The 16,253-nt window shown below is 32.0% G+C and overlaps 1 protein-coding gene across 4 annotated transcripts in view; it reads left to right on the forward strand.

Moving 5' to 3' along the window:
• The window catches only part of LOC128985820 (protein still life, isoforms C/SIF type 2), a 587,264-nt gene that overhangs the window by 43,454 nt on the left and 527,557 nt on the right, over positions 1–16,253 (forward strand). The gene's annotated exons all lie outside the window — the stretch shown is intronic.

The raw sequence follows: 16,253 nt of genomic DNA on the forward strand, positions 1-16,253 counted from the left end.
TGTGAGAAGAAAAAAAAAGTTGTAGAAAGAATCAGTAAGAAGGAAATTGTACCAGGCTATTGGATGATGTTTGGAATTACAATATTGTGTTGTAATTAATATTATAAATTAAACAATGGCTTCAGACATCATAAGACACAGTTTAAGATCCTGGTAATATCACTTATGGCATAATTGACTGAAATCCTTGACTACTGATAGATCTTGGCAATCTGTTGACATATATTGTTGCTTGATGTTTGATTTACATTTACAAAATGCAAGTGTTAAGTTAAGAATAGGTATATATTTCATTAACATAAGGTAGTAAGAGATTGTTTTATTAAGATTCTTTTTTACTTATTGACTTCAAATATAGGGGGTTTCAGAAAAAGTACACTGCTGATACTGTAAGAGTATCTTTCAAAATTAAATCATGTAATTACAGTATTTTCATATGTGAATCAGCACAACTTATATAGCCCACTATGTAGTTTAATAAGTTCCTTAGAATTAATTGAACTAAAAAAGAAAGAGACTCAAAAGAACTAAGGCATATAATTGAATTTAGTTTATACAATTAGCAGTAGATGTGTAACTATTTCATAAAGTAAATTTATAGGATAACATTTTCTTCTGTTGTGTCCTTTCCTTGATTCAAATGCAAAGTACAGATATAAATGCAAAAAGCACATTGCAAACACACCTAATCCCCATACAAAGGACGGGTAACCTTCTCCGATACACCTATTTAACTTCAGAAAAACCTTAATCAAAGTTGAACCATAAACTAAACAACTGTGCATTATTACCAATACACTTTAGACCCCTATTTTGCTTTTTTTTAAATCATTTCATGAACATTCATGTTACTAAAGCTCCCTTTCTACATAATTCGAAAGAAGGACAAAGAGAAGTCAGCATAAATCCATAAAAAACAATCGTTGCTCAAAATACAATACCCAATACCTATATATTTAATGGAATCTGAATGGTTCAACATTTGTACACATCATGTGTAGGATATACCTATTTGAGCTACTGTCTTAAGCCATAGTAGTAAAATTACTCATGGGATGTGACTGGACTCAAACCCCAGCAATCACCAATTGATCATCCTTGTGACAAAACTGTGATCCAGTAAATTGCCAAGCAAATTAGTTTTAATATAATTGATATTCTAAAATGTTTCAAATTAAAATATTAATCATTACAACATATAGAAACACCCACAAACTTTTTATCAAACAGCAAAGAAAGTTTTTGGGTTTGTTTTAAATTTTAGAGCCTATGTGTATAATCGTTGACTTTTGGATACTAAATTAGATTATCATATCTATAGACTAGCTGTCACTAATTTTTTGTTCAAAAGGGAACATAGTTTAAAAAGCCACTCAGGGAGTCCAGTTAGGTTTAATATCTATTCTATCCCTTGTAGTTTTTGATGATGTGACTTAACATGTTCACTGCGGGTAATGGGATTACCCATCACGCGAAACTACGTGCCCATGACAGGTTCACCAGTCATTGGGTCCCTTCCAATACAATTGATTCATCAATCATTGAGCTTTATTTTGGTGTAGGTTTGGTACTTGAATTTCCCATAAAATACTGTCTGGCAGAGCTTTTGTCCCGGTTTCGGGAATTTTCTCTCTTCGACCAACCTTACAAAGACACGACACTGGCTACGCATCCAGGCAGTGCTGCTACCTTTGGGTGTTTCAGTGAACTACGTCCACTTTCAGGGTAACGCAGCACAATCACCACTGCTCTTTTGTGTATCCTCGGACTGAAATATTTGAATGCCAATTGCGCTCCCTGATTCGGTGGTGAGCCATTGGCAAGTGCCTGTTTAATGTATGCTGCAGTAAACGTGTTAAAAAGATGTTATAGTTTTTAAAAAAGGTGTAGTTTTGGATTGTCTTGGTTAAAAAGTTTGTACGTGCGATAGAAACAACTAATTAAAATCAGCGCACACCGTTGGTGACATAGTTCAACTAGTATATCAACATTCAAAACTAAAAGTTTTGCTCTAAAACTGGTGACAAATTCAAAATGAAAAAGAGATGTCTTCTTCTATCAATAGTCAAACATACAACTTAACATAACCATGTCTCATTCTAACATCTAGCTTGCTGCCTCATACCTTTAAAAATGTAGGTGGTAGATCACTAGGCTTCTCAGTAAATTGAGTGTGGTATTTGATATGTCTTCTAGATGACAATTATTACATACATACATATCCTCTTCCGTTCCAGTTATCTCCGGGTCTGGGTCTTCACTAGGCCTCTACATCTTCTATCTCTCAACAATTCCTCTTTCTCCACATACTGTCACTGTACTTCTCTTGCTTCCACATTTCCTCTCACCTTGTTAGTCAACTTTCTTCAAGGTCTTCCTGTTGGTCATCGTCTGTTCATGTGAAGCTCACCCTTTTCTTTGGGGGGGGGGGGGGGGGATTCTATCATTTTTCATTCTTTTAAGTAGCTGAACTATACCAATCTTGATTTCTCTACTCGTTCTCTCAAACTGTCTTCAACTATTCCTGTTCTCAATTCTTCTTTCCTAATTCTATCCAATCTTGTTTTATTTTTAATACCTCTTACAAACTTCATTTCCCCCGCCTGAACCCTACTCTTTTCCATCATGCTATGTTCCAAACTGCTGCACCATAGGTAACTATCGGTGGTATACAATAGGTTTTGTTTTACCACTTTGATAAAATCCTGCACCTTTCCCCAGTCTAGCTAGCAATTATTATTCATCTTTAAACACTTTCGAATGTAGTGATAGAATTCTGAATTTGCAGACTCAAATGACACACTGTGTAAATAACATAATAATGAAGTTATCATAACATAGCGAGAAAAATCTTATTAAGAAAGTTCTTGGCTTTTCTTTAAGGAAAGCTTCATAAAGCCATGTAATCCTTTTTCTTAGAAAGTTTGATTAAAAGAAAATCTAGGTCGTAATACAAGCACAATATTCAAATCAGTTGTTGTAGGAACTTTTCTCATTTTGAATTAAAATTGTTTGGGTGATGATGTTCTTCGATTTGTTATATTTGGCAGTCTTTGGTTCAACTTCTGTATGGCAATTATTGCAGATTTTTATTAGTATTATTATTTTATTACTATAAATTTATTATCAAATAAAATTAATAAATTAAATTAAATTTATGTGTTTGTAAACATTTATTTAATATTCTTTGCAAGTGAACTTGTTATTCAAAATCAAACAGAATCAACACATAAATATTAAGTTTTGACTACACTTTTCCTTTTTGATTGTTAATTATTAATTATTATTAAAGGTAAATCCATTGATTTAACAAGCAAAAGCTTTCATATCTAATTTATACCCAATATTTTTATATAATCCCAAATAATGATATTGCTAAATAATCATTAGCAAATATCCACTCATTTTTATTATTTAGAATAATAGTTACTTTACCGTGCTTCTTATTTTTGTTTGCCTTTGGGACCAGTTAATACTTATTGGGAACTTGTTACCTTGAAATTTCTAGGACAATTATAGGACATAGTCCAAGAGGATTTTGAATACAGGAGATTTTATTCTCTATTCTTATGTTTTTTAATTCGTATAATTATGCTGAATAGGTGTAAGCAGCTACAACTAGATACTCAGATAGGAATCGCCTCTTAGTAATAACATTGCATATTATTGAAGGAAGTCTTGTTTATTTATTAAAAAAAATTTGAATTATTAGGTAGGAGTAAACAATTTAATTCAAATTAACAAATATTTTGTCAAAAGATAGATCAAATAGATAAAGATAGACTCTGTTTTGTTTTTTGTGAGCAAGATTTTGTGTTACACAACTATGACGTAGGCCTAATGCTAAAAATGATTTGAAAAATTGTAAAAGAAGATAATTTTGTTTGTAGATATCAAACACTCAGCCATTGATTATTTAGGAGGTGTAAATAGACTGATTCAAATGACCCATTGCAAATGATGATTTGAACAATAAATTATTCAGATTGATCAAATTTATTCTGAAGTAAAGGCAGTCCACAGAGAGTATAACGACTGTGAAGTAGAGCAAGAGCAATTTGTAGCGTCCCAGCATTAGTCCCGGGCAATTTGTTAGCTGAACTATTGGAATATTTAATCTCTCAGTCAGGACAAACTTTGTGTTTATGTTTTTAACTAGAAAGAAGAAAAATAATTTGTTAGCCTCAACACATAAATAAATTCTCTTCTAAACAAGTAATAACAATTAGTATCAAAAATTCATCAGAAGTTGATTAGTTTTACTGCTCTTTTTTCTTGAACATAAAATAAGTTATTTATATTTTAACGTACACGAAATATAAATGAATAACTGTGTCACAATGCAATAGAAGGTGAAGCTGGTTTACCCAGTACTTTATTGTTTAATTTAAGCATGTTTATAATAAAAGGAAATACTTACCATCTAGATTAACACACAGCAAAATAAAGAACTTTGCTTCTACGAGTTTTTGGCTTCTAGGTACTTCTGTGTAGAACACTTCAGTGTAGTTTTTAAATGTTAGCACCGGAAACATTAATAAAAAAAGTTAAATGTTATGATTATACACCCACAAACATTCAATTATTGATTCAATCTCCATAAGGATACCATGCGACACATACTGTATTTACACACTTTCAGTAGGTACCTATCTCAGCATTAAATAAGCGTTGTATAAAATTAAGATTAAGATAAGACCTACTTATTTAAGATGAACTGAATGACAATAAAATAACTTTAAAAAATTATAAAAATTGCAGGAAAAAAGTTAACAAATAATCTTGTGCAGCAAAACCCTGAAAATTCCAAAATATAAAGAGCTTTTATGCAACCAAAAGAGATGTAACAGCCATAATTGAAGAATTGCAATTCATCGCCGACCAATAAAATTGCAGGAAATTAAGGAATGATTAAGGTACAACATGTATGCTATGTTAAGAGTTGCTTATGTTTTCAAAATATGAATTTATGAAATAGTACATTAAACAACTCAAAAAATTGTAGGTGCTCTTGAAAGAAGAGTTATTGGAGTTGAAAATTTACAACTCACAACGGATTCTTTTGTTAAAAAAAGAAAGGGACTTGACAGAAATGTAACACGAGGTAAAGGTCCCAGAAGGAGTTGGTTCTGTCAACACAATGTTGGTGTTGTCAGGTAATTTGGACCTGAGTCTGTCCTTGTCACTTGTTTTTCTGTTTCACTTGGAAACTCTAATGTCACACCCTCATAGGATACTTGGATAATATTTGACAAAACATTTTAATCTTCAATGAAAATCATTTTTCTACTTGTAACTATGCAATTTTATGGCTAGGTTTAAAGTTCCAGAGAATGTTTTCAGTACAATCTAGGTCAATTATTAATTGTTGTAGCTACTGGGGTAGTTAGCATTTGGACTGTGGTGCAAGAGGAACAAAATCAATAACTGGCACATCATAAGAAGGAGTTCTTACTGCTTTCCCGTTGACACGTTTATGATTACTTCATACAAAATTTCATCAGCAAGTACAATAAAGAAAGATACCCCTCCCGCAGCAAACCTGCAGACTAAGAGGATTTCCATTTTCCTGATTCAATTTTCACACAAATATTTCCTAAAACGTGTCAGATTTATTCCATATTAAAAAATATTAGTTTTAATAAGTTGTTAAGCTTAGTATTACAAGGAAGGTGGTAATGTATGTTTATAAATGTTAATAGCTTAGTATGAAGTGAATAATTTGCCAAATTGTATCAAAATAAACCCATAAATAAGCAAATTACAACAATTCAATTATTCTCTATAAAAATAACATAGGAATTTAAAATTTACAGTTTCTTCAAAAAAGTGTTCTTAGCCATAAAGCTGATAACATCGCTTTGACATACTAAATTATTTGTTTTGTTGTTATTTCTACAATGTAGTTTGAAAAAAATTTAATTTTTTCGGTCAAAAATAGGAAAACCTGATTTTTTACACCATAAAATCCCGTTCCTATAATCTGATAACACCGATTCACAAACTGATCAGAATCAACGTAGTTTGTACGTAAATCAACGTAATTTTTATAAAAATTGAATCAAGTGATTGTGCACAGTTATCATGCAAAGTATGGGGTCCGCGAAAATACGATCACGATAGATATGAGAGACTTACAAAAACACAATCAAAACAAAAAAGTAAACCTGTTTGGGTCTAGGTATTATCATGAGACCTACTGTAACAACTTATAACCATGAGAGATTGTATGGTAGGTGTGAAAATGATTTTCTTTACAACAGAAAGTAAACAATAATTTTATTGTGTAAAGCAAGTTTTTAAGCTGGTAAACAGAATTATATTTTTGAATATGCTAATAGAAAATCATAATATTAAACATACACGCTTGCATAACATAAATGAGGTTTGAAAATTGTATTTGTTTTTGTAGTCCCAGAATTGCTGCATTATAAAGCAACCAAAGTTGTGTACCTTCATCCTTGCCATCATTATTCTTAAAGTGCATTGACTATGCATACATTTTGTGTTTATTAACCCGTCATCAGGTCTTCAAAAACACTAAACACATTAAAATAAACAATATTATACCCAGCAGACTCATTAAGGATACCCCATAGTCATATAGACTCAATAATAAATAGTCAATGTACTAGAAAAAAAACTGCATGGACTGAAGGCACATAACTTTAATAATTACTTTACAAAGATTTTCCTTGAAATTCCCGCCATTAATTAAACGTTTGTTTTCAGGTATGTAAAATGATGGATGCACATAAAGCTTCGGGACTGAGTGAGTACCTATTGCATTTAGTAGTCATAGTTTACTCTAGCTATAAATTACAATTAAATGTAATCACTAGAACCATTACTGTTGTTACAGCTTGTTTTATGAGGAATGATCCCCCTCTTACCATCAAACCTCTTGATAGTCTTTCCCACTTTCTGGCAGCAATAAAGAATCGGTTTCTTCATTTTATGGCAGTGCTTAGTTTGTCCAATGGGGCTTGTATGTATACGAGATCACAAACTGATGTCACAGCGTTCTTTTTACTTAGGTTTGGAGAAACTGATCCTGAGGTTGACTGTTGATAGAGGTATAGGTACATTACATTCCCATGTTAAAGGCAAAGCCAGCTTTTATAATTGAAAATTGTTGTAGTAAAATTGAGCCACAAACGAGATGGGCTGATGTCAATTATTACTTTCTGTACAACACGCCAACTCAACTCTTTAATTAAGATTAACTGAAAGTACAACTTATTGTATACTGTAGTGTCACATGATCTATCACACCATCAACAACTAGTAGGGGGGAGAGGATTTTGACAGTATCACACTTTGTCACTTTTTTAATTAAAACTGGCTAGTACTGGTCCATCTATATCGGGTTGTCTACTTCAGACAATTCAAATCCTTAATTTTCTAAAAGTGATTTCATAGCGCCAAACAAAGAGGTCTCGAAATCCCCTCTTATAAAGAAATTTTTATGTAAGTTTCATGTTTTGTAGTTCTGCAAACCTCTTTGAACATCGTCATTCTTTCATATAATTTGGAATATGTTAATTACAAATTTATATTACAAAAGATGCAAGAAACGTTGTAAATAAGCAGTAAATAAGTAAAAAACTATATGGATTCTCAGGTTGCTTGAGGCCATTCTCAGTTTGGTCTACCTCTTGACAACATTTGTTGATAAGATGGAAAATTTGTGATTGGAAGGTGCATTGATTTGGAAAACATCTCGAGCCCAATATCAACCCAATTGTTTGGCTCATTTTTATTTTATGGGTTTTATTTTTACGATAACACTCCATATAATTTTTTTTTGTGATAAATATACAAAAAAAAAAATTAGTAACCACCAGTAACTTATAATAGTTTTAATTAATCTTCATCCACTGAAAAAACATATACTGTAGTTTATATTTTTTGATTCGCTAACCTCAACATTTTATCTGTACATTTGGGAAACGCTACTAACCACACAGTATTTAAAGTTATGTTTGGAAACCGCAGTAAATGTAAACATTGACGATGATTTTAAAACCACAAATTATGTGGGCTAATTTTATAATGATCCAAAGCTTATTTCTGCAGTATGATGAAAATAGATGTTCATCGCAGGGAGCAAAATTGTCTTTTTGGTACTTAATCGTATTTCCACGATTGCTTACCAAAAAGAGCTACTTTAGCTCCTAGTGATGAAAACTACTATTGTTTACAGTTACTACTAGAACTGTTATAAATGTTAAGAAACACATGTCACTTCAATTCAGTCATTCTCTTACTCTCCAATCGTTGCTGATTGGATGAGAATCTGTGATTGACTGAGCTACTTGTCTGCTGATTTGAAACACCTCTTCCTAAAACAATTCTTTTCCTCATGTTTTATCATTGATTCGAATGAATGAGAAAAACCTTTTTGTAAATAACTGGTTAAAGTTTTATCTATAATTTAAGGAAATAGGTAAAAAAAAAAAAAAAATATTTACTTCAACAGGGATTTGACACGACGGGGATTGCAACTAAAACCACTTATTTGATGAGTAAATAGCTCCGAAAGCTAAATGTGCAAACTAACATGTATTTTTTCTGGTATACAACTGAAACCAAATAAGGATAACATATCAAAATGAAAGGTAGGTTACAGACCTTTCAGATGTGTTAGTCTGCTAGTAGTAGGCATTTTACTATGGTTAAATATTGGCAAAAATGTAGGCTATTATACTAAAAAACGTTATAACATAATCTATACTGAAATAAATTTATAACGAGGGGTCCCTTCGCATTTTGGTTAGGTTTAAAAACTTGTTTCTGAGGCTAATTGAATAATGCAATATCCTTTCTTTTCATAATATGTTTTTAAGACAATAACATTTAGGGAATAAAACTACAAATTTAGAAAAAAAAGAGTTTGTTAATTTAAGATATACACCGTAAAGAGTGCTTCACTTACCTCAATCAGGTTACAAAATCATCAAAAAGTAGTTTATTTAAAATTTGTTTCCATAAACTGTTTTTTCCTATTGTTTACAATCTTAACTGTGAGTGGTTAAACAATTAACGGAAGAATAAGCCTGTTAAACTACATTTACATTTACCGTTATAAAGAAAGTTGGTCAACATCACTGGATCCTTGAAATAAAACTCTAGAAAAAAATTTAATTTTAAGAGGGTGAAGCCCAAAAAGATATTAAGTTTTTTAATTACCATTCGCAGGTACGCTAGATCATAAGCTACATAGTGACACTACAATTGTAAAAATTGTTTAAGTAGGACGTCATGAAGGGATGTTACAGAAAACCTCTGATTGGATTGAGTATGTAGATGATTTTAATAAATCTGTAAACATGTAATTAAAATTATTTCCAAAAATAACCTTTCAAAAAACACGTTTACACACAGAAAATAAAGTCAAATGACTTTTACCTAAAAATGAAAATTGTATTTCACCAACTTTAATACACTCCCGAGGAAACCATTGAAGAATTCGTCTTTCACCATGAAAATATTCATTCCGAGAAAAGGTTCGTGACAATTATTATAAGAAAATAGAACCGGGAACACAGAAAGGGACTGTTTTAATTACACTTGAAACATGACTAGGGGTGGTGAATGAATTTGTGTTAGGGATATAACGAGGATCTATACAGGAAGGCAGGATGTGGGTCACGCTGAGGGCGTAGGGTATGCTGTGATGTATTTGATTATTCACTTATTCAATTCCTAGAGCCAGCCTTACTTGACCATGATGTGTCCTTTACTTAGCGGTACTACATTATCACGTGTGAAAAAGGTTCCAGGTTGTTAACAATAATACTTTTGTGCGATGAATTAACAAATATAAATTATAGTATACTAGCTGTTACCCACGGGCTTCACCCCATTTGACTTCATAAGTATTAATAAAACTATTGATGGGGTATGACTTGTAGTTTTCTCAAAAGTTCATGGGTACTTTGGGCTTTCTATATGGATTTCATCTGGAGGACGTAAAGTGACTCTTTTCGACCCGAACTTGAGTATTACAAATAAAATAAGTGAAGGCTATAAAGACACTTTTTACCCGTGTTATGGACTATACTTTTCGTCATATTGCACCATTATTTAAGGAAACATAGTGAGCAAGTTTAAATATATTTCAACACAATTTAAATACATTTGAAGTAAAAATACTTATTACTCCCAAGGGAGAAAAAGACATACCTTAGACGCAACGCATATATTAAAATGAGTTGTTTTTGCTGCAGTATCACGAAAATATATCAATGATTTAATTGAGCATTTACTTGAGACAGTCATGCAGTACATTTTTAAATGTTTCAGGAAGTGGGTAGAAATAAAGTCAAATAATTGCAAAAGTCAAATAATTGCAAATGATGACAAAGAACTAATCGAATAATTTTAGATACCTTACTTCCTGAAATTGTTGATAATGTTCACTTTTGCTGTAATACTCTTATCATTGAGACATCTGATTACAGGATGAAAACAGAAACTTTCTTACACAGGAGAATCCCTAACAATTGAATACACACAACTGAGGCAGAAGGACAAAGTATTTAAAAGGGCAGAGATGAATAAAAATAATCTTAATATGAATAGTGAAAATAACTAACAGATATAACAATAGTGTTGCCAAACAATAAAGATTGCCACATAAAAAATGACAACTTATAAATAATTTATATGTATAGGTCATGGTATTTGTATACTGAATAGGTACCATTGTGTTTAGCTAAGTTTCCAAATGTTTCAATCAGTAGCTGAAAATGTTGATAATTATTTGTGTTTGAAACTAAACTAGGATCTCTTCAGTGGGCTGGGATATTGGTCAAAGTTGTTGGCATCAGTGGGGTTGGGTTGATACCTAGAAATATAGACCATTAGTGTTGGTTGTTTGCATTCTTTAGGGAATAAATATATAAAAAATGACTATTAAATATTTAAGAATAAGTCAAGTATACATTGTATATTAACAGTAATTGTAATAGTTTAAACATTATATATTTGTTAATATATACAGTTTTTACGTCAGTAAACCATTTTGCTTAATATTGGAAACTAAAAATCTGCAATATAACATCTGAAATTTTGCCCATAAACCTAACAACTGTATGTAAATAATATAAAGGGTAAATATATAACATGACTGAAGATAACAATATTCTCGATTTCCGTTTGTGTAGGTACTTTATTACCCTAGGTTAGATGTCTCAATATCGGTTTCATATGCAATAAATTAAATAAATCCCACATTTCAAAGATTGACTTAAGAAAGTGTGTGCATGGCAACAAAGCCACTCTAAAATGTACCTAGAAAGATTTATGATAGGGTGAGTTCACAATGATAGCTGGTTACAACATATTTTCAGCGCTTGCTCCAAGTGATTGAGAGTTTTTTTAGTGTACACAACAAAAGCTTGCATTTTAAGCTATTTTTTACCTAGTGTCTTCATCAAGTGATGAAGAGTTATTTTTGCTTGAAAATGTCGAACTAAAAATTTTTAGAAGGAAAGTTGGTGTTCATGTAATTAATCGTGTAAGAGGTAGGATTGCAGAATACCACCATCTATTTCCTCAATTTATATTGGACAAAATTAGGGGTTTTTCTTATATGAGAATGGAGTTAACCACGTTTAGTTACATCCTCAAGAAACTCTATCAGCATGTAGTTTGAGGAGTTTGTTCCAAATGTTGTCAAAACATGTAGCAAGCGCTTGCTAGCTGGGACAAGCTTTGTCTGTGAACGCACACACTGGATACAATACAGATTTTTCCCACGCTGGTTGGCACTTGCAAGCGCTTGCCAACAAGCTCTTGAAACCAGCTTTGGGTGCGTTCACAAAGAAAGCTGGTTACAAGTAACTTACTTTCAGTGCTTGTTCCAAGCGCTTGAGAATGTTGTTGTGTGTTCACAACAAACGCTTGCATTTCAAGCTCAGTGTAGTCTCAGCTCTGGTTGAGACGATACCTTCCTTAAGTGATGAAGAGTTATTTTTGATTGAAAATGTAGAATTGAAAATTCGTAGAAGGAAAGTAGGTGTTCATGCAATTAACCGGGGAAGAGGTAGGTTCGGGGAATACCACCATCTATCTCCTCAATGAAATTGGATAAAGCGAGGTCTTTTTCTCATACGAGAATGGAGTTAACCACGTTTAATTACATCCTCAAAAAAATTGTGTTTTAGTGAGGTTTTGGGGGAATTGGTATAAGCAACCTATCCATGCACCAGCACGAATTTTGGACCAATAATAAAACCTAAAAAATACTCGAAGGGAGTTTTAAACACCATATGTAGCTGATTAATTATGATGCAAATAATATTGTGAGATATATTCAAATGTTTTAATTTTCTAGGTAAATAAACTAAAAGTATACAAGTTTCATCTATAAAAAATCCAACACTTAATTAATATTGAATTAAATGTGTTAGTCTATCATCTTAATACATACATGTTATATTTGTCCTATTGGCTACGCAATTGAACATTCTAGGGAAAACCCACAATACGTGGGTAATATATTTTTTTGGAAATCGAAAGCTCTAAATACTTGAGCTATCAACTCATCGACATTCATACTGCACTGTTAGAAGTTTTTAACTGACTGGTTCGGTCAACAAGCGCCGAAAAACAAGTACGAAACGTTCTTGCGTGCTTGTCAGAGCTTGTAACGAGCGCTTGATACTATGTTGACTTTTCTCACGCCGGTTCGAGCTTGCAAGCGCTTGCCAACAAGCGCTTGTAACCAGCTTTCTTTGTGAACGCATCCTTTCTTTGTGAACCCATAATATAACTTTTAACTAATTTTAAACATTGAGAATAATGTTTTTAATGCAGTTTTTCCATCACAAAAATGTATTCTGTGCAAAACTAGATGCAGCAAAGGGTAACAGAAGTTAAATTTTAACAGTGCTTTGTTGTAATATCGTATGGTAACGATTTTGCAATACAGAGTATAGTTTCGGTATCAAATGAGTAAAATACAAGACATTTTTAAAAAAGAAAGCATAACCAAAGGTGAAATACTACAAGCGTAATTTTGTTTATTGTGGAATTTTCCACCTTAAATTGACAAAAACTATTAGCTTTTTTGAAATAAGTTTTGGTAAATTATTCTTAATCCATTAGTTAACACTTTAGACCTAACATAAAAGCGTACGTCTTGATTGCAAGCAGAAGAAAGTAGATGCAGCGGCGCTATCTGGCAACATAGAGCCACGCGTGTATTGCGGTTATTGCTTCGGGAGAACACGACGGCACGACCTTCAACCGAAGTTAAAACACAGTTGTATTCCTAGAACTTAAGTTAGTAGGGAGCATTTCTTTGTTAGTGTTAAATTTAAAGTTATTCTGCAAATGCATTCTAACACATTAATATAAACGTGTGTCACTTTAGCTTCGTGTGGATTACACTGACACCTAATGGTCACCTATCCACACTGTTTATAAACCAAATTATATTACTAATTTTTTTATTTTTACTGTCTTGAACAACTCTGTCCATTAAGCCACAACTTAAACAATTTACGAAACCTGCATTTTGATGGAATACTTAAATATATTGTGCTCAATGCAATTGTCTGTGATATATGTAATATAAATCATGCAAATGTATTGTTGTTATAGTTAACTAATCCGTGTTTAAATGACAACCCGGCAGAAGCTAAGCTAAAACAAGGTTAAGAAAAGTCAAGTTTTGCCACAGGAAATGAAACATAACTCAGTTAAGTTTTCATCTTCGTGTAGCCCCGAGTGCCGACTTAGCAAGGACTAATTATTGTTATAATCAACGGGTAGTTATTCTGGTTGAATATGAAAATGAGCAATTATTTAGTCATCTCTTTTATTGTCGTACCTGATGTGAACGTTATATTTGAGAATTTACTTGGAATTCCTCAAAATAAGACTTATAAAATTAGAATATCATGGTTAATTGTAATTTACTAATTAATTTCCGGTGTAAACTAATCTAAATTATTGTAAACGTCGGGTTTTTAACGACATATTCTAAAATTAATTTAATACTTATCATTGTTTGTCATTGTCACTTGGCATTGTTGTATTTTATTGATTTATACCGTCCTTCCAAGCATATTCTTTCAGGACTTAGTTTCGATACAAAAACTAGAAAAGTTGAAAAAATGTAAAAAATGTAACACAAACCCTGTGATGTGGGCCTAGACAAAATATTATTGATTATTCAGTGTGGCAGATTGCGTGTAATAAATATATAAAGGCTACTTACAGTCTTCGCAATCCTAAGTTAAATGAGCACTAATAGGCCTAGTTCAGTTTAGTGTATAATGACTACGCACCCGACGATGGAGTTATCTCCGGAACGGCCGTAGTGCTCATTTAACTCAGGATTGCGAAGACTGTAAGTAGCCTTTATATAAAAATATTATTGATCATAATATATAAATTCACCACAGGACAAACTTATTGTACACATTTTTATTGGATATTATGCACAAATATCCATGAGTTTAAATAATAAACACGGTGGTTCTGCCACAAATAAATAAATTTGTAGTCCTTAAAATTTTTGTATATATTCTTGTTACACCTTACAAGTTTTAATAAATAAAACCCAAATTTCGCTCTTAACACTTTGCATTGTTGTTTGGATTTTTCCCAATTATTTTTTGATTTTGATGCAGCAAGTTTAATTAATATAAGATAATTAACTGCTCTGTATACAACCTATATGTTTGCCACCGACCTAGTTAGGTTGGCTCATTATGTAATATCCCCAATCATCAATTAATTATTGTATAATCCGAAGTAACTAAAAATTTGTAGTTATTATGGCCAGGGGTTTTTATGGTAAGAATAAGAGATGATTACAAAGTAAGAACCCTAACGACTCTTGCTCGTTATCCAATTAAGCAACTTCGTAAAGCACCGGATGCCTGTAATTGATTTACTTCCTGTTTGATCTCCAATCCTCTTTTAATCCTAACAATATCGGTCACAGTTAGCAGTTTGTTTAACGCTCGCGGTAGATGAGTCACTCATCCCTTAATCCTATTATCTGCTTTGCTTTTTATACCGATGAAAACAAGCTTTGCAATTATTATTTTTATCCTGACAGTTTTTGTTGACTGTTTTACATTCAATCATAATCGTATGTTATAACATAAAATAGATAGTTATTTAGTTTTGGACCTGATTAGTACTAAATATGATTAATGCAACCGTTTATTTACAGATGGTTTATTAGACTAAGGGAAAGTAGTTGTTGCTGTTCTTTAAAAACTAACCAGATTCAACTTAAGAAAATTACATATTGGGAGATTTCGTACTATATACCATTTTAGCTTCGTTCAAAAACCCTATTCAGAAGAGGGCTTACCACAGTGAACATTTGCTCGTAATGAAAGCAATAATACATGAAATAGATCATCACCCTACACTACTTAATGCTTACTAATGCATGTGAAGTGTTTCACACAATACGTCGTCACATGAGTTATCCTCATAGATCCTAAATTGATGTATATTTCAAATAAATTTTTATATTTTTAAGCCCAACCAATTTCTTTACTACATAGTGGTACTTTTAAAAAGTAATCGTTGAGCATAATGCTATTTTGTTTTGGAATGTCCAAAAGTTACTTTTTCGTGAAACCCTTACCATGAAAATGCAGTAAAGTGACTATAAATCCCACATCATTTCTCATTTGGTAACAAAAATGCCATTTTTGGATGTTTGGACGTGAAAAAAATGATTAAGTAATAATCACGCGGTTTTCTTCAAACAAAGAAACCTCGCGGTAAGTTTCATTACTGATTTAAGGTAATAGAAAAAAAACAGCTATAGCGTATTGTCTTCTCAATTCTTGGGCCAATCACACATTATATCTTAGAGAATGTGACAGATAAATAATGATTAGTAGGTACGTTAAATGAACGTATTTTCTCACCATATTCAAGAGTCAAGATTCAATATTTATCTCGGCCATTAAGTTATTTACAATAGGATTTGTCTAACATAACATGTTGAACTAAAAATAATATTTCAGACTTTTCCTGACAAAATAAAACATATAAAAATAATCCACTGCAAACCAAACAACAACACTTCTGTCAAAACTTCACACAGCAAACGATGCAAAATATAATTGCAAACAAACATACCTTTCAGTAGACGTATGACTTCTTAAGTATTTCAAGTTCATGGCATAAAAAAAAAAAACACACACATCAAATTTGTAATATCGGTTCAAATTTCTATTCTGTGCTCTCTGGGTTCAACTCAAGCC

This window comes from Macrosteles quadrilineatus, unplaced genomic scaffold, assembly GCF_028750875.1.
Source record: "Macrosteles quadrilineatus isolate MER2022 unplaced genomic scaffold, UCM_ALF_1.0 Scaffold_2__2_contigs__length_208266976, whole genome shotgun sequence".
In the NCBI taxonomy this organism is placed as follows: Eukaryota; Metazoa; Arthropoda; class Insecta; order Hemiptera; family Cicadellidae; genus Macrosteles; species Macrosteles quadrilineatus.